The sequence below is a fragment of the Rousettus aegyptiacus genome, unplaced genomic scaffold, assembly GCF_014176215.1.
Source record: "Rousettus aegyptiacus isolate mRouAeg1 unplaced genomic scaffold, mRouAeg1.p scaffold_m13_p_1, whole genome shotgun sequence".
Lineage (NCBI taxonomy): Eukaryota > Metazoa > Chordata > Mammalia > Chiroptera > Pteropodidae > Rousettus > Rousettus aegyptiacus.
The window spans coordinates 69,248,164-69,274,948 of record NW_023416284.1 but is presented as its reverse complement, the minus strand read 5'-3'; the positions used below and the strand labels follow the sequence as shown (position 1 = coordinate 69,274,948).

The 26,785-nt window shown below is 35.3% G+C and overlaps 1 protein-coding gene and 1 pseudogene across 3 annotated transcripts in view; both read left to right on the top strand.

The window, feature by feature from the left end:
- Positions 1–26,785, top strand: part of CDKAL1 (CDK5 regulatory subunit associated protein 1 like 1) — a 626,461-nt gene that overhangs the window by 198,853 nt on the left and 400,823 nt on the right. The window lies entirely within an intron of this gene.
- Positions 655–14,475, top strand: LOC107519982 (annotated as a pseudogene).

Sequence of the window (26,785 nt, the reverse complement as noted above, 5' to 3'; positions counted from 1 at the left end):
TGGTATTTATCTTTCTTTGTCTAACTTATTTCACTCAACATAATAACCTTTAGGTCCACTCATGCCATTGTGAATGGTAGAATTTCATTTTTTTTTTTATTGGTTGAGTAATATTCTATTGTATATATAAACCATAACTTCTTTATCCAATTGTCTGTTGATGGGCATTTAGGTTGCTTTCATGTCTTGGCTCTTGTAAATTGTGCTGCCATGAACATAGGGGTGTGTAGAACTTTATGAATTATTGTTTTGGTTTTCTTTGGATAAATACCCAGAAGTGCAGTTGCTGGGTCAAAAGGTATATCCTGTTTTAATTTTTTGAGAAACCTCCATACTGTTTCCATAGCAGCTGTACCAATTTGCACGTTCACCAACAGTGCATGAGGGTTCCCTTTTCTCCACATCCTTGCCAACACTTGTTCTTTCTTTAATTTTTACCCATGTAGAATGTTTATTCTTTATTTCTAAAACAATGTTAGTGTTTTGGGTAATCAAATTACTGAGCCATTCAAACGTTTGTGTGAGAGAAAGAAAGGAAACGAGAAAGAGGGAAGGAATGAAGGAAGGAAGGAAGGGAGGGAGGGAGGGAGGGAGGGAGGGAGGGAGGGAAGGAGGGATGGAAGGAGGAAGGGGTTCACGTCTTTGACTTTTATATAATTATGATGTTTTATTAAAAGCCTTGTTTTATGTAGTAGATAAGAAAGAACTAGTTGGATTTACTGTATCCACTGTAAATAAAGATTTGTTGTTTATAATATTTTCTTGACATGTTCGGATGGATAGGAGAGTTAACATAGTTTGTATAGTGAGCGGCACTTTGGGTTAAGTTGTTATTAAGGGTTTTACTGCCTAACATCTTTTGCTAACTAATGAGAATGGACTGAGGACTTTTTTATAAGAGATGGGGTGGGGGGAAACCTTTTAATTCCAGTTAGACTTGGCAAACTGTTTAATAATTCCCTTTATTATTTATAGCCCCAATGGCCAAATACCAACTGCCCACAAACCTTTTTAATATAAATTTGTTTTTGGATAATTAAAAATCATTTTGAAAGGTTCGCATATTCCGAATCTGTTTGAACCAGAAAGGGTTTTAGGCTTTAGAGTCTTTCCATAGATGGTGAAACTGAGGCCCACTAGGCCTTACAAGTGTGTACAATATGTGGCCTACATATTGTACACACTTGTAGAAGAATTTGGTTCATGATAGACAGAAAGAGACAACTCTGACAGGTGGTACACATTTACCTTTAGGATTTTAGAGGTTAGTAGAAAGATTAGAAGAAGCTTTTGTGGTCTGCAAGACACCATAAAAATGATATTTTATGTTACCTTGTATTGAAGTAATGTAGGTCAAAACACTAGAAAATGTTATCTCTTTGACCAATAATGTTTGCTGAATAAACAATGGAAAACAGTGGATATCTCTCTATTAAGTAAATTGAATTACATGGGATAAAAAGGCTATTGAGACTTAAGAATTCTTTTTTGATGTGTGAGAATCTTCATGAAAACTCCAGATTTTATATCTCCTTGTGTTCTGTCCATTCATTATTTGCCTTTCCTATCTATTTTTCTGGTTCTACTCTTTATTTTCCTTTATTCTTGTAGGTTTGTGTGTTCGCCTCCCTAGCACCAATAGTGACTAGCATATGGATGCCCTCAATAAAAAATTTTTTGTGACTCAATTTCTAAATGCTACTGGGTATGTTTTCATTCTGAAGTCTCTTACTGTTACCCAAGTGTTGACCATGTATTCCAGTTTTTCTCGGTTTGTATTCTCTTAGAGAATTAAGCCTAAACTTAAACTGATTGTTTTAAAGCATTCATTGTTAATTCATATAATGAATTAGCTTCTCTCCTAGGTATTTAGATTGGTAAATAGCTGTGTACCATTCTTGGGAGAATTGAGAAAATAATCACTTAGATTATTTTCTGTAGCACTTAATTATCTTGGAACACTGGTTGAGAAAACGTGACTTATTCACTTCATTAGACCTCCTAATACCATTCTTAAAGCTTACTTTTCTAAGGAGCATCATCATTCATTAACAGACTACATTTTGATGTCAGTTGTTTTTTTACTCCATATTCCCTTCAAGTTGCATAGACTTAGTTTTTACTAAAATTTGTTGCTAAGTTTACATTATGCTGAATAAGTTGCAGTAAATTTAACTTAATTCTTTAAAAAGAAACAAACAGTAAGTATATAATAGAATTCTCATATTCCTGTATTTTCTCATATAAAGCGTATACTACCTACTAGAGTATCAAATTGTTTATCACTTGGGTGGGCTTGTATGTGAGATGCGCTAGGACCTTGACAACGCAAGTTCCAAGGGCAAAGGAAGGAGACTGAAACTAGTAGATTGAGTATGGTTAACACTAACTTGGTCACAACAGCTGATGCTTAAAGTTAGCCCTGTTTTTAGGCATGACATCTAAGACCAGTAACTATCTGAGTTCTAATTTCTAAAGGAGTTAGTGTTAGATGTGTCAGGGCTTGCTTATGTGAAGATGAAAAAAGAAATAACATCATAATTTTCGCAGATAACATGATTATCTACATAGTAAACACCATGGAATCTAGAATAAAATGCCTAGAACTCCTAAGTGACTTTATCAAGGACACAATATAAACCCACACAAATCAATCATATTTCTCTAAACTGGCAATGTGCAATTGGGAACTGAAATTGAAAAAAAAAGTATTTTACCCAGTAGCCGTATGAAAATTCACTTAGGTGTAAGTACTTAGGTATGAATCTAACAAATCATGTATAGGATATGTATATTGAAAACTACAAACAGAATAAATCAAAAAAGAGCTAAAAAAGAGAGGGAGATATTTATTTATGATGAACTGGAAGACTCAGCATAGTAAAAGTATCAGTTCTCCCCAGATTCATTTATAGATTTAAAGTAATTCCAGTACAAAATTTAAAAATTAATATGGGCAAGCTAAGTAGCAGCAATCAGGACAGTGTGGTGGCAATAAGGGGATAGACATATAAATTGTTGGAAACAGAATAGCATGTTCAGAAATCGACCCACACAAATTGGCCAATTGGTTTTCAACAAAGGTGCCATTTCTGTTGAAGGGGAAATGCAGTGTTTCCATCAGATTGAGCTGGAACAACTGGATATCCTTATGGAAAAAGGAAAAAACTTTGATTTAGACCTCACATATATGGGAAAGTTAACCCTAAAGTAGTTGGACATCCAAATACAAAATTTTAAAGTACAAAAATCATAAAAGAAAAAAGGAACATTTTTGTGACCTGTAATTAGAGTTCTTAGACATGCTACCAAAAATATGATCCATTAAAGGATAAAAGGTGTACTTCATCATAATGCTCTGTGAATGATACTGTTAAGAGAATAAAAAAAGCAAGCTATAGACTGGGAGAAAATGTTTACATACTCAAGCATAGGACTTATAGGAAACTCTCAAAACTCTGTATGGAAACAAACAACCCAATTAAAAAATGAGCAGAAGAGTTGAATAGACACTACTCAAAGACGATATCCAAATGGTAAATAAGTACATATAAAGTGTTTCTGCATTGTTACCATTAGGGAATACTGCAACTCATCTATTACCCGAGCCTAAATTAAGAAATGCTGACCATACCAGGTGTTGGCGGAGTTGCAGAGAAAATAGAACTTTTATACGTTGTTGGTGGGGATGCCAGATGGTATAGACACTTGGTAAAACAGTTTTGCAGTTTTCTTAAAAAGTTAAATATAAACTTACCATGTGATCAATAGTTCCACTTCTGGGTATGAAAAATGAAAACTTAAATTATAGAAAAACTTGTACACTAACGTTCATAGTAGCTCTCTTTTTAATTTTTTAAAACTGGAAACAATTCATATGTTTTTCAGGGGTGAATAGACGAATAAACTATTATATCCATTCAGTGGAATACTACTGAGCAGTAAAAAAGAACAAATAATTTATACCCTCAACATCTTGGATGAATTTCAAAAGTACATGTTGAGCGAAGGAAGCCAGTCATAAAAGGTTATATACCATATGATTTGTTTATATGATACTCAAGAAAATGGAAAATTATAGTGATAGAGAAGAGATTAATGATTTTCAGTGGTTAGAGGTGGGGGAAGAGTATTCCTATAAAGGGAGCAGGAGGGATTGTCTTGAGGTGATGGAACTCTTCTGTATCTTTACTGTTGTGGTAGATTTATATATCTATACATGTGCTAAAATTCATAATACTACACACTCTTAAAAAAATCAGTTTTTACAATATGACAATGATTTTAAAAGTTCATTGGTCCTGCAAAGAAAAGAATATATTAAGAAATGTTAAGGCAGAGAACAAAGGTAGGAAATAGAGATTTATGAAAAAGGTTTATACGTCACTTAAGTGGGAAGCAAAGTCATCTAGAAAGAGAGGGAGATTGGTTTGGCCCTGTAATTTTGAGAACTGAGCTTTAGAACAGTTGCTGAAGATTAATGAAGCATTACTTATTTTATCCTCTGTGGTGAATGGAATATTGTCACCTCTAGGTAATATGAGATTAATAATACGACAGTTAAATGGCAGGATTATGTCATGGTTTGATTTATTAAATAAAACTTTTTAATTACCTGGTGTCACATCCCATTAAATAAGACTGTTTTTCTCGATTCCTGCTAGTTCCCATTTGTTGATCAGAAGACAAGTTTCAGAAGTATTCTATTGTTGCTGGAGGTGGGAATGGGCAAGGGTGGAATTTGGTTAGAACAGAAATGTAACAGTCTCAGAAGAAAGGTTTAGTTTATAATTAAGCTAGTGCCCGTATACTCTTCTTACCTTTATGCACATGTGCACATCAGTCTTGCAATTTTTCTTGCTACTTTTGGCATAAAGAAATAATTATTGCTTTGGATCTTATATCTATAAAAACTGCAAAAATCTGACAGTATATGGCCACTTTGACTCATACTGATTTGTTTAAATTTAACTTTTCCCTTCAAATTCTGTGAATTGTAATCAGGTCCTCATATTCCCCATTTAATCATCTTAACTATTTTTTTTGAAGAATCACACATCTCCCTTTTGCAGGGTTTGACTATGAAAATACATAATGGTGGAAAATCAACAACTTGGATTCCCTGCAGTATTTAGGACCATTCAGCTCTGCTGGAGCTGTTAGACCAGCAAATACATATATATCTACGAAGCTCCTGTTGCTGCCCCCTTTTTTTTTCAATCAAATTATCAAAGAAGCTTTATTTGTAATAGCCAAAAACTGGACTCATTCCACTATTCGTCACCTAACAAAAAGACAAAAAAAAAAAATGTGTTATTTAGATTATTTAAAAACTTTTTTAAGATTATATTTTTATTATTTTAAATTCTGTTTACCTCTCTTGCATTCTGTTAGATCTTTGGTTATAACTGCACTACACCATTTTATAATGACCACGTATTTGGAAAATATTTCGAAAGGTTTAGGAATTGCGTATAGGCACTCAAGAAGAATATCTCGAATGCATACTTTGTGCCAGCTGCGATGCTAGGTAGAAGGATGTAATGATAATATCGTAGTATGACTTCAGGGAGAGACAGTAAAAGGAGAGAGGCAAGACTCCATTAGGCAGTGACAATGATGAAAGGATGAACAAGAAATTTGACTCATTGAAAGATGATGACAGTGGAGACCATGGTCAGAATGATGAAAACAGCACACAGAAAGATAGAAGGAAAAAAAATAAGACAAGAGTCAGAGCAGCAGCAAGAGGAAGGCTGTTGCCCCTGGACCAGCAGAGTATCCCCTACAGTACAACTATACTTTCTGGTACTCCAGGAGAACCCCTGGCCATCCCACCAGCTCACAGAGCTATGAACAGAATATTAAATAGATTACACCTTTGCCTCTGTGGAATAGTTTTGGAGGCTTTACAGCCACATGGTATCTCCCAGAGACCTGACAGGCCGGAATGACTTCCATCTCTTCAAAGAAGGAATCAAACCCATGTGGGAGGATGATGCAGATAAAAATGGTGGTTAGTGGATTATTTGGATATGAAAGGGTGTGGCCTCCCATTGCTAGGAGAAACCCATCCTGGCCATTTTGAGGTATCAGTTCTTGGTTGGGGAGGAGGTCTATGTGGCTGTGGTCTGATCCAGTTTCAGGAGGACATTCTTTCCAAATGGAATAAGACTGCCAGCAACCAAGCCACCATAGGCCGAATCTGGGATATGCTTCGGCGAGTGCTTAACCTACCTCCCAACACCATTATGGAATACAGAACCCACATCAACAGCATCAAAATGCCAGGAAGGATGGACCCCCAAAGGTTCCTTCTTCAAAACCTCTGGAAGCCGTGGTTGAATGTGCCATGACCCTCTCCCTGTATGGATGGCACGATCATTGAAGCTGGCATCATCGGAGTCTCTTATTCTTTTGTTGTGCTACCTGGAAGATCCGTCAGTGCTGGACCAGAGGAATTGAAGAGCGTTTTATGTTTTAAGAACAGGCTGACATACGGCAGCTGCAACAACAGCTAAGATCACTTAATAAAAGTGCTAAACTTAAAAAAAAAAATGGAGAGAGGCAAGAGTAATTGAGATTAAGAATGCAGGTAACCACCTGCATTAACCACCTGCATAATACAGGATAGTTCAGGGATTAGAAACCTACAGCCTGCAGGTCAGTCTGGCTACTACATTTACTGATACATCTTGTTATCTAAGAATGGTTTTCACATTTTTAAACAGCTCGGGGAAATAACTCAAAAGAAGAATAACATTTTGTGACATGAAAATTATATAAAATTCAAATATCATTATCCATAAGTAAGATTTTGTTGAGAAACAACCATACTCATTCAGTTTTTTTATTGTCTGTGGCTGCACTTCATGCTACCATGGCAGAATTGAGTAGTTATGACAGAGACTACTTGTGCTGTGCAGGAAAGAGTTGATATGGGAGTCGGCAGTTGCCATCTTTAGAAGGGCCTGGTTGGCCTTGGGGGATGGAGAGTGGGGTTCTCCCTTTTCTGGCATCTGCAAACTTGGCTTTATAATTTTACCTAAGTTCGTAACATTATTTTGCCTGCCTGGTGTACTTAACACTTGTTTTTTCCTTCTGGGAGTCTGCAGTTTTAGTAATTGTGACTAGTCATTGTGCCTCTGTGACCAGCCCAAAATAAAAGCTCTACAGTCTTGAGTCTCAAGTGGCCTGTTCTAGGCTGAAATAGGGTACACGTGTGCAATTATACTTCACTGCTGGAGAAAGGAGTCCATTTTGTATGGTCCCTCCTAAGAGGGAAAAACAGGAAGCCTGTGCATGATTCCTCCAGTCCTCACCTGATATGTCCTTTTCTCTTGCTGATTGTGATAATTAACTATAGCCGTGAGTGCAACAGTCTCCCAACTACTGTATGTCCTAGGGAATGGCCAGATATGTGGGTGGTCTTGTTTCCCCTGGAACAGGCACTCTGATTGCATTGCTGCTCAGCACATTACAAATTGCAGTTATAGGTAGCTCAACAGTGTTTCGAGTGGATGTGTACTGCTATTTTCATTTTATTTTGTTTTTTTATTATCAAGGCATACCTGTTGTTGTAAAACAAAAGACAAAAGTATATTTTAAATGTCTAACAATGGAGTGTAAATTATTTTGTTATTAAATTAGGTAGCAAAGCATTATGCTTGGTATGCACTCTTAACTGTGCTAAAATAATACAATTTGCTTTGACGTTCCAGACGAAGCATTCATCACAGTATTCCTAATTCACAGGAAAGCAGGAGTCAGAGAAATTAGACAATTTAAACTGGAATATTTGTTCACAGCAGAAATTCTTCACAAAAGTTAAAAAAAATGGAGACGAGGCTGCAACCAAATTAAGATTCTTATTGGCAAGCAAGAAAAGCCACTTACCAATAGTGATTTAATTACATCATATTTGATTGTGGCAGCTGAAGAATTGTGTCCAGCAAAAATAAACTTGTTTATTAGACATTAGGTAAGAACAGTTGCTTAAAGAGTCGAGGACATGGGGAGCAACATCAATAGTTAAAAAAAAAAACAAGACAAATGACTTCAGGTGGTGTTCTTTGGTTCTTGATTAGTATACAGATGTTTTCATTATTGCTCAATTGTTGTTTTCGAGAATCTCTGATGAATTTGAAGTGACAGAAGAACTAGCCTCTCTCAGTAGCCTGTGTGGAATAATTATAGGTGAGAATATTTACAAAGAAATTAAGAAAACATCAAATCAGTATAGGCCAAAGTGGAATCTGCTAATATGTGTTATAACTGATGATGATAAAAATATTTGCGAAACAGAAAAATTCTTAGACAGATTTACAAATTGGGAAAAGGTAAGGTGTTTAAAGTATTTAGTTATTCATTGTATTGTTCATCAGAAGGTGCTTTGAGGAAAATATTTGAATCTTATATATTAATGAACCAGTGGTGTCTTTTGCGAACTTTATTTTTTTTCCTCACAGACTTAGTAATTTTCAGTTTCATGAATTGTTGTCAGAAACTAAAGCCAAATGTCTTGACTAGCCTTACGACACAGCAGTTGATGACTTAGCACTGACAGAGTTGTGTGATTTTTTTTTTTTTTTTTTTTTTGCGGTTATGTCTTGAGTTGAAATCTTTTTGAATGAGAAGAATCATTTTCCACTATGATTATTGAACACTAAATGGCTTGGAAATCAGGTTTTGCTAAATATTTGATAATATTTCTAAAATGGAAAGTGCAATGGAACTTAACATGCAAAACTCATATTGTAGCGTAAAGTCATTTTTATAGTGATTAATGTTTGCATCACCAGTAATGTAAGGTTACTTTCTATACTTCATATGCTGTCAAAACTTAAACTAAGAAGCAAGCTCTCCATTCCCACCCAGATTTAAAGCAGATAAATCTTCTGAGCTCAAATCTATAGTTCTAGCAGCATTTTTTAGACCTAAGTACTAGAGCAAAGGAAATTTCCATACTTCGAAATTTATTTAGTGTGCAATGAGGAACTCCCACCTAACCTCCATTGGAAGTGATTAATTAATACACATAATAATGACATGCTAAAAAGCAAATCTCAAGAACTGTATTCTGATGAATATGCTCAGTTAAAATCACATCCTTGTGTGTTATCAGTATTTGCCATTGCATATCTGTGTCAAAAGACATTTTCAAAGATGAAATAAGTAAAATTTCTTCACATATCAGTATTAACAATTTTGATGATGGGGACATAACTTTCAACCAAGGTTAAGTAAAGTGTTATTCCCCACAAAGAAAGAATTTCTTTTTTCTCAATAGACTTGTATTACAAAAAAAATTGTATTCTTATTATTATTCTATTTTGAATTTTGTCAATAAAAAGCGTATGAAAATTTGATTTCTTTTCTTACATGAGTACCTACATAATAACCTTGAAAATTGCTATTTGGCTGGAAAGCCCGGTCTGGAAAAATATTTACTATCTGGCCCTTTACAGAAGAAATTTGCCAAGCCTTTAAAATTGAATGTGGAAAGGGGGTGATGGAAATGGAGAGATGATGCCCAGTTTCAGGGCGGGACATTGCGGCTTTCTTTGTACAGATGGAGTTAAGAGAGAAGAGATTTGGTGGTGGGACAAAGATGGTAGTTGAATTTTAGACTTGTGCTTGAGGTGTCTGAGGGAGATTTGTAGCAGCCAGTTGAAAATTTGGGTCTGGATTTCAGGGGGAGAGAGTGGGGCTTGAGGTGCCATCATTAGTAGTAGAAGATGGAAATAGAAACCGTGGATATGGTTTTTAATGTATTCTATAATCCTTTAGAAAATAAATGCACTTTTTACTATGTTTTCTGTTATGAAACAAGGCTAATTTTTTATGGAGTTTCTGAAATATAGACTCCAGTCACTAACTACTGTTCTTTGACTTTATACTAAGAAGAGGTATTTCACATTCTCTTCTAGACTAACTACATGATATAGTTCTCTATACTACATATAACTTTAATTCTCAGACACAATACTTGAAGTAGAACTTAGAAGATCTTTTTTGAAGGCAAAAAGCATATATGCATTTTGGCTCCATCAGTGTTCTTGTAGAAACCACAGTGTTTTTAGGGGGAAAGCAAAAACTTGTTTACAGTGGAAAGCATAACAAAATCTGTGATCTTTTTGCCTGAAGACTCTTTCCAAAACAACTTACTGTAACAGACATCTAAGGTCAGTATTTCCTAATTAAGACTATTCAGCTCAAGCTTACACACACGTACACACACGTACACACACACATACACTCTCATACACACATACTCCTTTCTTGATACAGTGTCTATTTCAAGATACTAGTGAGGATCTAGGGACCATGACTTTTTTCTCTTAAAATAATATGATAAAGATGTTTTTCTTCATATCACTAATGAGTTTTAACTTTTTTTTTTGCCTTTTTCTGAAACAAAATTTAGAAATCCAGCATGCCAAATAGGTATATGTATTTGTTAGCCAACTGTGAGCAGAGAATTTATGTATCGATATTTTAGTATCTTAGGAATAATTTTTGTATTGTCGGTATATAGGGATGAAGCACCTGCCTGCGCAGGCAACATACTTCACTTTCTGTTCTTGCTCATTCTCACAAAAATGCTTTACACCAGTGAATGCTCAGTAAATATTTTTTCAGTTGAACTCAATAAAATCAGCAAAATAGAGGTTAACAATGGGAGAATAAATTTAGAAAGGATAAGAGGGGACACAAATGAGTTGTTCTAGTTCTTGAAGAATATATAAAGTTAGGAAAAAAAACTGGGAATTCGTTTGGCTCATCCATATTTTTTATTTTATTTTTAGCTGATTTTTTAAAAATATGTAATTCCCTGAAGAAAGATATTTTTGTTTTTGAGGTCTTATGAACAGAAATCACTCAGGAATATTTACTATGTTTAGTATTCTACTTTTATATGAAAAAATATAAGATAGGGAAGCAGCAAGTTAGTTTAAAGAGGAATCTAACCTGATAAATGGACATACCTACAGACTGATGGTCATCTTTTATTTTGTGTTGTTTTTCTATCTTTTACTCTTCCACATTTACTTTATATTTTTAATTAGGGAGAACTTCAAACATACGGAAAAGTTAAGGTACTAAAATGAACCCTCAAGTACTTACCAGGCTGTAATAACTATCAACTAATGGGCAATCCATACGATTTCATCTGTCTTCCACTACCCCTGCTCCTTTCTTGACATAGCACAACCAGAAGCAAATTTTGAAGCAAATTCTAGACATTATATTATTTAACTGATAAATACATCAGTTATGTATCTTTAAAGAAGAGATCTGGGTCATTCTTTGTCCTTTTCTTTATGGAAAGAGAGGAGAGAAGGGAGAGGAGAGTGGAGAGGAGCAAGGAAATGGGGAAAGAAGGGAGAAACGAATCCAGTACTGTCACATCTAAAATTAAATTAATATATTTTATTACTGTGAACAAATACCCAGTCAGTCTCAAAACTTTCACAGTTCCTCTTGTTCATTCTCTCTCTCTATTCCTCCCCGTGCCGCCTTTGTAACTGGGTCTTTTGAATCTGGACCCAAAGGACATTCACACATTGCTCTTGGTTGATGTCCGCACCAACCACAGCACTGGTTATGTGTCCAAGTTGGCCATCAGACTCATTAGACTCATAAGACTCAAATGACTTTATTCTAATACTTTTATCTTGATTCATAGAAGGACCAAGGGCAAGAGACACAGCAGGCATAGTATCTTCATCTCATCAGGAAGCCTAGCCTACCTACCCTAATATACAGTTTTTTTTTTAGCCTTCATCTGTATTGAGCATTTTAACTGCCATGGTCAAGAACTAAGGTGTGTGGGTGCCACCTTGATCCAGTGAAGGCCTAGCCTCGACTTTTTACTAATTTTTTTATACCATTCTGTTATGTAGGCCTAAGGCTTTAATGCCATTTCACAACGTATTCAATCCAGGGGTAGTTCTGATGATTCTAAGGAAACAGTGTGAGAAGTCATTCCCAGAAGTCATTCACAATGTCTGAAGTCATTCCCAGAGAAGTCTATATTGACCTGGGCCAAATTTAACTCTTTACTTACATGGCCTTTTAAATATTTATTCATCTGTTGTTTGTTTTTTCTCTTTCTCTTTTTACAATTTATTTTAGAAAATCATTTTATTTGCCCTAATGTTTCTCACGTTCTGAATTTTGCTGACTGTATCCTCACAGTATTATTTAATATATTTCTTTAGCCTCAGTTTCTGCTCTAAACTGGAAGTCGGATCTAGAGACTTAATCAGAGTTTAGAATTTTTTTAAGAATACTTCATAGCAGGTGGCATGTACTGCTTATTGCATCATATCAGGAGGTGCATGTCTAGTTATTTTGTTCTTGTTAGTCTGCGCTGTCTTAGTCCATTTGATTTGCTGTAACAAATCCCACAGGCTGGTTTATAAACAATAGAAATTTATTCCTCATAGCTTATGAGGCTAGGAAGTCCAAGATTACAGCGCCAGCATATGACCTTTGGCTGAGGCCTTCCTCTGGGTTTATAGCCATCACCTTCTCGCTGTGTCTTCACATGGTTGAAGGGCCAAGAGATCTTTCTGGAGCCTCAAAAGTATAAGAGCACTAAATCTCATTCATGGGAGCTCCATGCTTATGACATACTCACCTCCCAAAAGTCCCACCTAATACCATCATTTTGGGTGTCAAGATTTCAACGTAGAAATTTTGGTGGAACACAAACATTCAGTCCATAACATATGGATTATGTGTTGTTAATTTTATCCAACCTTTATAAATTTCGTCAGCTTTTTTCTGAGCCCTGCACCTCTACTCCCCATCCCTATAAATCTTGTTTGTCAAGTACTCATTTACATTATGGTTCATATGGTGGCGTCAGTTTTTCCTAAAGGTACTGTCCTCAGACTAGTGAGTCATTTCTATGGCGATGACTTATTTCAGACCTTTCACAATCCCTTTATTTTGTCTTGTGGGACCAAATGTTACACTGACACAATCAAGCTTTAGATCATGGTCTTTGATGTCTCATACTGCAGATAGCATTTTCTTCACCCGAGGAAATGTTTCTGGATCGAATCCTATAAACCTCTATGATAGTAATGTCGTGTGTCTCACATTTGTACCTCAGTCATTACTCACATTCTATGGAGCAATAAACTCAAATTATTATAACATTATTAGGTTGTCAGTATTATAAAAAGCAATTCAATATCAACTAGTTATCTTTTCTGTCAGAGTGTTTTGTCTTTAAGATGAGTGATAAGTTCTTCTGTCTAAACCAGACTAATATTACATTTCTATCTCTTGTAATTGGAACCAATTACTTTTAAAAAGCTATAGATCTGTTTTATGACCACTGAAAATAAAGCACGATTATGTAATTGCCCATTGAGGGCATCAACTTTATAAGGCGTCATTCAGAATGGAAGATTACATAAACATTTTAGAATTCATAGTAAAATTCTTATAAATTTATTATGCTATACCAGTATGGTATACATTTTTTTAAAGTGCCACTGTTGCTGTGAAATCACAGTGAGATAAAATGTGGTCCCCTAGGGCTCAGGAGAGAGACCTCTTTGTTTACCCTCTTGTGATACATTTTGATTATTGTATCTGTTTAGAATTTACATTTTATCAAATGTTTTTAAAATTTCTTCATTCTCTTTATGTTATTAGCTGATACAGGATTACATGTTTCTTCAGTTCATGGATGATGCGAGTGCTTGGTAGATTTATGCTTTATATTAAAACAGTCATTTGGTTGAACTAGAGTTATTTGTGTTACTCACTTGATCTGGTCATATAGAACAATTTCTGATAGTACCACTTTCAAATGGTGTTTTCTATTTTTGCTTCTTTGGTGTAGCTAGTATACATTGTTGTAGAACTTTGATTTATATGTTTGCTGTTTTATTTTCCCATGTTTTATATGTTTAAATGTTTATCTAGAGTATATATTTTTTTCCTAGGGTAATGGACAGTTTGACTGAGATGACAGTCTTCTGGGCTATCCTAAAAAAGTTTCAAGTGGGTTAGAAGCAGACATCTCTTTTCATTTGATAGATAAAAGAATTGGAATATATTTTTTAAGATTATGATAGGTGCGCCTTGTAGGTTTCTTCCAGCTCAAAGCTTTTAAGAATATCATGATTTTAAATTTTTTAAAGAAGTGGCAGTGTATTAATTGTTGGCTAATGTGTGCTTGTTTTTACACATTTAGGGCCTGTATTCCTGACAGTCGAACTAAAACCTGAACTTCGTTTCAAACCTTTAGTGACAGAAAACACCAGCTAACTAGATAAGGTAACCAGGCATTCAGGCATGAAGTGATCCAAAAATCATGACACACATTTATCTTAAGTTAAAATTGACAGCTTCAAGATTCTTTCAAACACTTGAGACTCTTTTCTGTACTTGAATGCAAAATACAAAGATTGTTTAATGTATATGAATATTTTTTAATGTTCTGCTTTAAAATGGATTTTTATTATAGAAATAGGAAGAGCATAGTAAATACAATGTTAACAATTTATAGTTACAACTTTTATTTAATATTTAGGAAAATATCAATGAGCCACCCCCTCAGATACACACCTCACCTGACCCTATCCAGTGATGCCTCACACACATACTGGTACCTCTAGCACCCCTAGCCACCACATCTAGGAGGGCTTTCTCTGCCTGGGGAATGCCACTGCAGAGGGCCAGAGTCTAGTTGTAGCCTGCTACGGGAGCCAGTGGATTCCCTCCAAGAGTTTGTACGTGCTTCCTTCCGATGCTCCCCAGAATTACTCCAAATAAGCCGAAGGCCTAAAAATGTGTTGACAGCACTGCCCCCTCTCGCAGCTCTTCACAAGCAGGGATTGCAGAGGTGCTGGCAGAAGAGGGTGTAGGCCTCTGACTCTCATCACACCTCCTTTTGCTGCCTGTTGTTATCGTCAGCATCAGTTCATTCACTCTGGTTGGAGTCAAGTTTTCATGCTTGGAGGTCATTCTGCTTGATGGTGATGAGATGGCGGCGGTGGGTGGTGGTGGTGGTGGAGGTGGCACCGTGCGCACTGTTGGTGGGAATATAAATTGGTGTCGACACTATGGAAAACAGTTTCTCAAAAAATTAAAAAATACAGCTACCATATGATCTAACAATTTCACTTCTGGTTATTTATCTGAAGAAAATGAAAACACTAACTCAAAAATATATATGATGAAATATTATTCAGCCATAAAAAAGAATGAAACCTGCCATTTGCGACAACATGGATGGACCTTGAGGACACTATGTTAAGTGAAGTCAGAAGGAGAAAGACTAATTCTGTGATCTCTTTTATATGTGGAATCTAAAACAAAACAAACCCACCAAACTCATACAGATTACAGATGGGTGGTTGCTAGAGAGAGGGGGAAAGGGGTGGGAGAAATGGGTGAAAGGGGTATAAATTTATTGAAGAGTTAATGCATACTTATACTATTCCAGGCCTTTTCTGAGTAAGTTACAGATATTAATTTGTTTATGCTTCCTACCAATGCTGTGAGATTGGGACTCATTTTATTCTGAACTTGTAGATGAGGCAAAGAACAGTTAACTAATTTCTTTGCTTAAGGTTACAAAGCTAGTAAAACACCAGGCTGGTTGGTGTTCCTAACCACAGGGATGGCGTGCTCTTAAAGTGACTTAGCACTGTCTATATCTGTAGATTTGTTACTGACTTCTCTACTTTCTGTTTGTGAGGATTGTTGGTTCTGGGTGATCTCATTCATTTCTGAAAGTTATCCTGATAAATTGGAGGTAATAAACTTTGCTTTGTACCTGACATATGATACAACTTGAATAAGTATTGATAGAATTGTATCATCATAACTCCATTGTTCAGGAAAGAGTTATATTTTACTCTTGTCTGTGAAAATACATTAATGAAAGAAATACGGATCTGGGTCAGCAATCTATGGCTCATAGGCCAAACCCAGCCTGTTGCCTGTTTTTGTAAATAAATTTTAATTGCAACACAGCTGCACTCTTTCACTTTCGGATTGGCTAACTTTGCAGTATAACAGCAGAATTGAGTAGTGGACTATATCATTCTTAAAGCCTAAAACATTTATTATTTGGCTCTTTAGGAAAAGTTTGCCAACTTCTGATGTAGAGCATTATTCTGAGTTTATTATGATACATATTTTATAATATAGATCATGATACCATTTCAAAAATTGTTACAATGAAGTAATGTTGAAGAAAGAAAATAATAAACAATAAGAATGTGTTTGGTCATGAGTCAGTATTGACAGAATTGATTTACTTATAAAATATCAAAAGACAGAATTGAGAAGGAAATTCTACAAGTGATTAATGGAGTTGAACTATGGCCCAGTATTTTAGGCCCTCATTCAGTCTCTCGCCATCTATAACATGTACAACATAAGTCTGACCATAGGTTGCTTCTCAGATAATGTTCCACAGTCCCCTAACTAAGACAAAAAATAAAGAGCATCATTTTCTCTGATGTCGTGTGTTTAAAGTTCAGTATGGATCTCTCATAAAATAAATACAAGCTTTTCAACATGGTGTTCAGTCTTCTCTTCAGCCTGACTCTATATTAACAACCCTTGCTCTCCTATACACTCACACTCTTATTCTCTCTCCCCCATCCCCAACCCCGATTTCTCTGGGTAATTTGCTGTTGTTTCTCTCTGGGGAGACCGTGCCATTCCTCTCCCTACGCTCCTGGTGTATATACTTGTGAAACCCTACCTTCTTACTAACGGCCTGTCTGAAATGCTAGAAAGTCCGTAAAGGCTTCCCTGGTTCCCCATTCCAATTATGGCTGTTTCCTCCCTTGATTTGGCCATTCCTGCATTCCTTGTCATTTTGTTCCTTATATGTTGTTACTTGTGCATTTGTCTTATTCCTCCCTATTAGACGCTTCTGCTGACAGTGTCTTATAAAGGATAGGTCCTTATTAATTATAGAATTGAGTTGATTTCATCTAATAAATGTTTATGTGATACATTTTAGTATTTTCTATTGTATTTTAATAATTAAATAAAATGCTGATTATAATCCAAAATTTGGAAAACTGTGCTTTAAGGTGTTTTTGTGGTTGTCCAAAATGGATGGTAATTATGGTAAGTTTTGCGATCGCCTCTGAGTCTACCCTCAAGGGGATTTGAGTGGGGGATAGATTTCCCAAAGGGGTTACATCTGTTGCTGCTGCTTCTGCTGCCACTTGTACTCTTACGGATGGTTTAGGTAGTATGGTCTGTAATGTTGCTAAAAGTCTGTGAAACCTCTTGTTAGAAGGGCCATGATCTTCTATAAGTAAACATGTAAGTAGATGGTTTGAAAATTTTGAAGGCCCTGTAATTAGTTATCTATTACTGTACAGTTGGCCTTCCATATCCACAGGTTCTACACCATGGTTTCAACCAATCGCAGGTTGAAAATGTTCAGGAAAAAAGAAAAAGTTATGTTGTTGCTGACGTGTACTATGAAGTTAGGCCTATGTGTCTTTACTGAACATGTACAGACTTTTTTCAATTTACAATTTATATAGTATTTTTATTGTATTAGGTATTTTAAATAATCTAGAGGTTAAAAGTATAAGGGAGGATGTACATAGATTATATGCAAATAAAGCATCAGTTTATATAAGAAACATGAGCATGTGCATGTTGGAGTCTACTGGGGGTCCTGGAACCAATTTCCTACAAATAGCATGGGACAGCTGTAAAACATCAGTGCAAACATAGCCACTTAAAACAATACATGTTTATTATCTCACTGCGTTTGAAAGACAGGAGTCTGGGCACAGTTTAGAGTCTTCTGAGAACGTATGATCAATGTGTTTGTGAGGGCTGAGTTCTCATCGGAAAGTTTGGGGAAGGATCTTTTCTGAGCTCACATAGTTGTTGGGAGCATTGTGTTCCTTGCAGGATGTTGGGTTGAGGGCCTCAGTTTCTTGCTGGCTGTTAGTCAGAGGCCACTCTCAGTTCCTTACTATGTGGCCCTTTCACGAGAGAACTTACAGCTTGGCAGCTTGCTTGTTCAAAGCTGGCAAAGGAGAGTTTTCTTGCAAGATAAGTGTTTTATAACTTAATTATACAAGTACCATCACCTTTGCCATATTTTATTGGTTAGAAGTTAAGTTACAGATCCCACCATACATAAGGGGAAGAGATTACACAAGGGCATGAGTACCAGGAGCTGGTGATTATGGGGCCACCTTACAGTCTGTTAGCAAGATGCCCATACAAGTGCATTTGTGTTGGAGGCATTCATCGAGAAGTGATATGGTTTGCTTATTTCTATTTTAAAAACTTTTGACTGTTAAAATGCTCTGTAATTGATAATTAGTAAAAAGAAGCAACATAGAGCTCTTCTGGGAGATAGTTTGTAATTAATTAGTAATTCTAGCTGAATTTATTGTTGTATTTCTGTTACTTCTTACCAGTTCTTCTAATGAGTAGGATGGAGAGAGGATGAATCGCATCTTGACCTTGTGATAGAATCTGAACTTGCTAATTCTTTTTTCCATCTTTAATCACCTTTTCCTTAGCTTCCAGGTAGCTCCTCTTCTGGTTCTCCTTCCTTCAACTTTGTTCCTTACCATTCTCCTCTCCTGGATCATTCTTTTAAAAGTATTATCATTTTAGTTTAATCACTTTTATTCACCATATATCTTTTATATGATCACCAAGTGTGTTTCGAATGTATAATTTAAATGACAGAATAATAATTTGAACTTAATTTAGTAAGCCAGAGGTTTTCAAACTGGGTTCTGATGAGACTTTTGGGTTCTTAGGGGTTAAAAGTGAGAAGCTAAGTAAATAGAACTAGAGCTTTAAGTCAGTGCTGCTCAAATGTGATCTGGTACTGCTTTGTTAAGGATTCGTTACTAGTCTAAGACAAAGTACACACAGAAATAAAGTATAAATGCTTAGGAACTTTTGTTGGAGTTGTTTGTTTTGTTTTGGTACTTAAGTTATAAGTAATATTACATGTGTCACACCCAATGCTTTTATGACAGCTCTCATGAACTTTTAAAGAATGGCTTGATTCTTCTTGGCAATATTTGTGACATAAAAGCATATTCCTTAGTGACAGACTGTATTTACTATAAATATTTTAAAACTTGTTGCTGACAGTACAAGTCTAGTTAATGAATTTTTAAATGGTCGCAGTTTACTGATACTAACTCAAGTTGATTATTAGTTATGGCTTATGAAAAGTATTGCTAATTTCTATATATGGAAGGCTGCATAGACAGGCTCCCAGTCCCTCTTAAGTCTATTTTTATGGTATTTCTTTGGTAGATTTTTATCTCCTCTCCATTCTATTTATTAGATCATTTTTAGGAGATTACTATATTACATTACATTTGTGCAGGATTAACTACTTTATCTTTACTCACAGATAGGACCTGAGTTTAGCTCTGAAAGATGTGTTTTTGTTACATGTAATTATTTAATGTCTTCTTTAAACAGAATCCACATTTGAATAGATGTCATAACCTTCATTCTATCTGCAGCTTTTGTCCTTTCAGATAGAAACCTGGGTTTTCAGTAAAAATTTCTCTAAACAGAAGCCAGTTCCCCCTGCCAGTGGACTCACCCAGTCGTCTTGAGGAGAGAGAGAGAGTGGTTGGCCTCATCGAGTTCATGTTAATACAGGGAGGAGGGAAGCCTGCCGAATGAATACAGTTAGTGTGACAAAAAGCTGTTTTCTCTCCTATATATAGTAGTTTCTTTCTGTATGGTATTTTATTATCTTACTTATAAAGTTTCCTTTTTGTTTTTCTTTCTTGGTTCTTTTGTGAAGCTTGCTATTTTCAGGTGTTTTGATTTTGTGGGGGGGGATTATAAATGGAATTGTGTATTTTAGAGGAGGTCAGGTTTAGAAGTCATCACTTATCATGTGCCTATCTCTCTTTTTATTTTTAAACAGCACATGAGTGTCTGACTCTCACGTGGTATTTCTTGCTTGGCAGGCTGGTGCCAGACTCAGTGTCTTTTGTTTTTAAGAGATAAACGTCTGGTGGTTTTTGTTTTGCTGTGAGACACATGTGAGTCATACTGATCATGAACTACGTCCTCCCTCCAAACCTCTAATTATTTTGGACAACTTACTTATACCTCAGCATCTAGAAGCTAATGTGTTAAAAATTTTAACTCTGTGTCTGTTTATAAAGGTTTGATTAGTCATCTATATTTTTCATTCTTTTATAGGTTAATATAATTATTTCTTAGTTGAATAAACTGCTGGTCCTATTGGCACTAATTTTGTTTTTATACTTGTATATTAATTGCAGAGTTAGAAAAAGGTTAAAGAAAAATTGTAGCCCTTAATACATGTGACTTACTTTTTCCTTGGTCACGGACAGTACCAAAAATCTAGATTTCATTAATATGTTTAATCTTGTGAATTACACTTTGGAATGCAGTAGCTCATTATTTTTTTAAAGAAAGTTTTTAAAGCAGTATGATTATCAGATTAATATCAATTAAAATATTTAATATCAATTAAAATATTTTCTGTTACTGAAGAACTTATTCAACATTATCAAAATCATCTTTATTTCCCCAATATATTATGACAGGTAGTTATGTGTAATGGCTAAAAGAATGGATTTGGTAGTCAGACTGTCTAGGCTAATATATTAGCTCTACCACTGAACCAATTGTGTGATGTTTGTGAAATCACTTTATTTCTCCATGCCTCAGTTTCTTCTCTGTAAATTAGGGTATGTAGTATTACCTACCTCATAAGGTTATATATATTGTAAATATATATAAAGTATTTACAATAGTGCTTGGCATTACCCGGGAAGTACATATAGGTCTTAGCTATCACTGTTCATCTTTAATTGTCTAGTTTTACAAATGATGTGTTAATAACCACAAAATTGTATTAATGATGTAGTAAGAGTATGTAATAGGATTTCAGTTTTTTGGTGTTAAAAATTCCCACTACAAACTACTTTTAACCTGTAATTTTTAGGAAATGAACAATTGAAGCTGGACATTTTTCATTATCAAGTGCTATTGCAAGGTAGTATTTTAATCATTAAAACATAAAAAAAGTTGTCCATGGAGTTATAGAAGCCTAAGTAATGTGATTCTGCCTTTTTCTCATTCTGTGTTCTTTTAACATTTGCTAAATTTTTAGTTGAAGACATAAAGATAGCTGATTTTCAGCAAAGTAGCTACCAAGTCTTCTGTCTTATATCTAGAACTTCAAGTTTTTATTAAGTTACCACTGAAGTTTTCTTTACTGTTGATATACTTCCACATTATTGTTTTAAATAGACTTTTTTTTTTTTTTTATTGGGAACATTTCCTTGAACATTCACTTAGAGTATCAAAAGAAGTTTTTGTTTGTGGTTGGAAAAAATGTCTTTAACCTGCCAACAGAACTTAAAATTGCATAAGAAAATGGGTGTTGATGCTGAGAAATGGTGTGTAGGCAGCAGATCTCTTATTCTGTCTGAAAACAGTGATGAAATACAAACAACAAATGTGGAATTGCTGTTGCTCTATTTTAGTGTGGGAAAGATAACTTCATAGTGCAAGAAAATTTCTGCTTTTTAAATAAACTTTTATTATATTTAGACATGGGATTTTGTTGGCAATCATTATAGGGATGACAGAAAGCTAATTTCTATAAAAAGTACTGTGTTTCCTGTTTCATTATATTTGTGTTGAGATTTAGCAGGAGTTTATAACTGGGATTCATCGTTGGTCTCTAGATGATCTGTGCACTCTTTGAAATTCTCTATAGAATTTTACTTTCATTTGGAAGCTTTTATGATGCGTTATTATCATTAACCAATCTTGTACTCTTTTTTTGTTTGTTTTTTGTAGTAAAATACACATAACAAAATTTAATCTTTTAATAATTTTAAGTATACAGTGTAGTGGCATTAAGTACATTCATATTTTTGTGCAACCATCACCACCATCCATCTCTAGAACTTTTTTATTATCCAGACCTGAAACTCCGTACCCATTGAGCAATAATTCCCCAGTTTTGCTTCCTCCCTACCCCCAGCCTCTGGCAACCACCATTCTACCTCTGTGTTTATGAACTTGACTATTCTAGGTATCTCATATAAGTGGAATCATTCAATAGTTGTTCCTCTGGTTCATCCATGTTGTAGTAGGTATCAGTATTTGATATGGAATGTTAGGTATATACCACATTTTGTTTATATATGCTCCCATCCAGGGACTTTTGGGTTGTTTTACCTTGAGGCTATTTTGGATACAATATAGAATACTGCTATAAACATTGGTATACAAAAATATCTGTTTTAGCTTCTTTTATGTCAATACCCAGAATTGGAATGGCTGGATCACATAGTAATTGTATGTTTAATTTTTTGAGGAATCATCGTACTGTTTTCCATGGTGGCTAAACCATATTTTATATTGCCACTGTCTGTAGAATTTTGTGTTGTGTACATTTTTCTTGGAATCATTAAATTTCATTACAGCCTCAAAGTAAGTCAGTGTTCTAGTATTTACTCCTTAACAGATTTATTTTAATTCTGCATACTTAGTACAATGAATATTATATTACAGATATTAGGGATCTTAGGCCTGTTCACTTGTTTCATCATTCCACTAAAACTTCCTTGGGTAGATGAAATGCAAGGTGTTATTCTTCAACTCTAGTCATATGGGTTAACATGAAAATAGGTAACGCTAGGATATTTAGAATTTTGTGTTCAACAGTCTTGAAAAACAGTATCATTTTTTAAGTTTACCAAAAGACTGAGATGACAAAACACAAAAGTAGCATCAAATATTTTACCTCATGTTCTTCCATACTGAAAGTATGGAAGCAGACTGGCGTTAATAATTTTGATTTCAAATGCATGGCAGAGACAGTAGGTCAGCAAACACTATTGTATACCTTTAGGTCCTTGGCTAAATTATTTTCAGTGTGAATATGATAATGATTGATTTATGTAACTAGAATTTAACAGTAGGTTTGTCGCTCTTTACTTTGTCAACCAAAGTCATTACAGTTGAAATTTTTTTACTTAATTTTAGAATGATAACTAGCAAAAATAAATTAATTATAGTAGAGGTACGAATCCTTTTCCCCTTCCTCCAGACAAGTAAAAGTAATCCAGTGACAAAGAAAAGTTCAATGTATCTTTTGTCCTATACCTCTGTTCTACTTTACAATGATTATATGAAGTTGAGCATGATTATAGCATTCCAAGAAAGTTGAGATACTACTCAAGATTCTATTCAGGGTGTCTCCTTTTTCCTTGTCTTTATGGCACACCTGAGGTGGCCTTTGTGAAGGGCCACCCATTTGGGAACTGTGACTTCTAGTAGTTCTCTCACAGAGAGTGTGAGGTTGGATTGGGGATCTTAGGTTGTCTCAGACCCATGGTCCTCACTGTGGCCTGAGGATCAACAGCATTAGCTTGACCTGGCTAGCAAATTCTTGGGTGTCACCCTAGACCTATTGAATCAGAATAGGGGCTCCTGTAATCTGTCCTTTAACAACATCTTCCAGAACATTGAACGTACTTTGTAGTTTAAGAACTGTTTGCTTAGACATTTAGCAGGCTTTTGTGATTTGGCAAATCAGCTTCCTTAAAAACTAAATGGACTACTAGTTGGTTAATGGTCATTCCCATTTGCAGTAAGTAAATTCAGAGACTTTGCCTGGTGATAGAGCTTGAAGCCTCCACCCATATCTTGGGACCTTAAGTTAAAGGTCACTGCCCTATCTTGGCCTCTGCTTGTTCATGCCTTTGGCTGCATCTCAATTGTATTTTCACAGTAAAGTGTATTATCTTCTTTGTTAGACTAGGTAGGATATGCCTCTTAGCTGGAGGTGCTTGGGAAAGGACAGCTGTGGGGGTGGGGATTAGGTGTGTTCAGGGCTCTAGTCTCATCTCCTATGGAATCTCTAACTTCCTGGCCTCTTTTCATAAACCTTTCCACAATTTCGCTTTTTTGTTTGTTTAGTTTGTTTTTGTTTTTAACCTACTGGAGTCCACATTACTAGACTTAGCTTTTTTGAGGGTTATAGAGGCAGAGAGGACTTCTTATATCAGAAGATCTATTTCCTCTCCTCTCTCCTTTTAGCCTAAGCTTATCTTTATCTAGGTTAGAAGAAGTAGGCAACACCTTTCATCATTCTTAATTTTTATACCATTTAAATTTTTTTTTTTTTTACTTGAAGCAGCCATAATAAATGCTTAAAGTGATCATGAGATTTAAGGCACTAGATGTGCCAGCACTAACTGAGCTCTCCCTGTGAGGGCTAGAAACTCGAGTCACTGATGGGACTGGAAGCAAATAAAAAGCAAATCCCTCTTCCACTGTCTGGACTTTCTGTCTCCCTCTATTGCCCCCTAGTGTCATGGCCTCACGGGGAGCGGTTGGCAAAGCGTGGAATCTATGGAATAGTCCTCAGAAATAAAAGTAGTAAACTGTTGATACACTGCACAATAGGTATGAAAGAAGTCACACAAAAATGCATATACATTCTATGGTTCCGTTTATATAAAATTATAGACAACTAATTTCACACGAATTCTAATTTACAGTTAAATAACAGATACTGGGTACTCAGGGGAAAGTAATAGAGTGACTGGTGGGAAAGATGACAAAGAAACACAGGAAACCTTTGCGGTTGATGGATATGTTCATTATCTTGATTGGAGTGATGGTTTCACAGATGTATTCATGTGTCAACACTTGTCAAATTGCACACTTTAAATCTGTGCAGTTTATTGTATGTCAGTTTTACTTCAATAAAGCTGTTAAGATTATTAAAATACTTATTCATTAAAATAATACATATTAAGCAATCAAACAGGGTCCGCATTTCCCCTTTCCCCTCCTCCACAAACCTCTTGAGACTTCTTATAAGTAGGAAGAGCTTGGTGTAAACACTAGTCCTAACTCTTAAGGAGTCTGTGACCTATAAACCTTTTTTAACTTTAGTTTTCTTATCTGAAAAAATGGACCTTTTATTACCTGCACCAAGGATACTTCACAAAGATGCTATGCATATCAGAATGAGGTGTGTGAGAGAGTGCCTTGCATCCTTTGAATTAACTCCTCTTCCTCCTCCTCTTCCTTTTCCTGAGTGTTGGAAAGATACCTCATGGGTTTCTGCTCTGGTCTCCTTTTCCTCTCAGAAAAATGGAAAGAGGAAGTGAGAGGATATCTCATGGATAGGCCACACCTACCTTTTTCATAGTGAGTTGGGCAAGAAATTGTGTCATTAAGTTGGAGGTGATCTCAGGAAATGGCAGTGGGAAAGACTTGAAGTAAATCAGATTGATAATTGGCTTACAAAGGCTGATTTGCTGCATTTTAGTTATTCTACAAATATAATAAATTTTCATAGTATTAGATATTTTCTTATAAAAATAAGGCAGCATCACTAAGGTAACCATATCTAGAAACTCAGCTTATACTGCAGATAAGCTTTTGCAAGCCGAATGGCATTCCAATTGAAAAGAAATAGATAATGTTGTTCCTTGAGTAAATGTTCCTCTTGAGGATGCATCTGATGGATAGTGACTCTGCAGGGTCTACAGCTGTTTCAAGTTAACATTTATTTGTAGCTAACAAGTGGCTTTTCTATAAGTAAGGGATAAAAAAAGTTGTTTATTTTCTCAGTAATGAAAAGATTGAAAAATATAGTTTCTTTGAGAATTTACCGTGTGTTATATATGTTTCAGTCGCTTTTTATGGTATTTTTCTCTTATAATGGTGAAAGTTAGGTGCCTTAGGATATGATATTTGGTCAAGGATATGAGAGCATTGGTGGAATCGTGTTTTATAGCAAATTTTGATTTTGTATAGTGAGTAGTATGACACAGGGCTTCTTAGTTTCAAATCCCAGCCCCACCATCATTACTAAGCCTTAAATAAGTTACTTTAGTCTCATTCTATTTCAGCTTCTTATCTGTAAAAGGACAATAAAAAACAATTTATGTGGTTGCTATAAGGATGATATGTATAGTGCTTAAACTAATGCCTTGTACACAAGAACCATTGTATAACTATTAGCTTACCATTTTTTATTATGTCAGCAATGGTGTTTTATTTTGAAGAATCTGGACTTGGAAAGATTATCTCTTCATACCTTATATACAGATTGAACATTTTAAAAATAAGATGTTTGTTAGCTTAGAAATAGAGTTCTTGGAGGAAACATCGTGAGGCTTTTTAACACATATTAGCAGATTTGTCTTCAGTAAAGTTATACCAATCGTTACTCTCATCAATAATCTATGAAAGTCCCAAACTTGAATGATTTTATCTTGATAAATCTTAAAATTAAATAATTTTCTTTAGGAAAAAAAGAAGTCACGTAAGACAAGAGATATTTGGAAATATAAGGAAGAATTTCCAGTAGAATCTTTTGAAAAACAAACCAAACATTTAAGTATAGGAAAGGAATCTACTCTGGCAAATGCTAGGAAGTAGTATTTCCTATTATTTGTTTTGTATTGTTTGAAGGCTGTGGTCATTCAGATACCTGACCTGATCTCTACTATTTTAATAAACTTTCTTACTGTATTACATTGATCAATTCTTTTAAACAAAAGAAACCTTTCGTACCTTGGCGTATACCTGTATTTCTAGCCCTACTGAGGAGCCAGAGGTTTCATACCATTTGCTTTTGCCTTTAGCAAGTGTGGTTCCTTCAGAGGTACACCCCCTGGATATCACAGCCTCTTGGGAAGGAAGTTCCCCAAGACTGGTATATTGCTCATCTCTAAAACAATTCTTTAGCGTTCCTCTT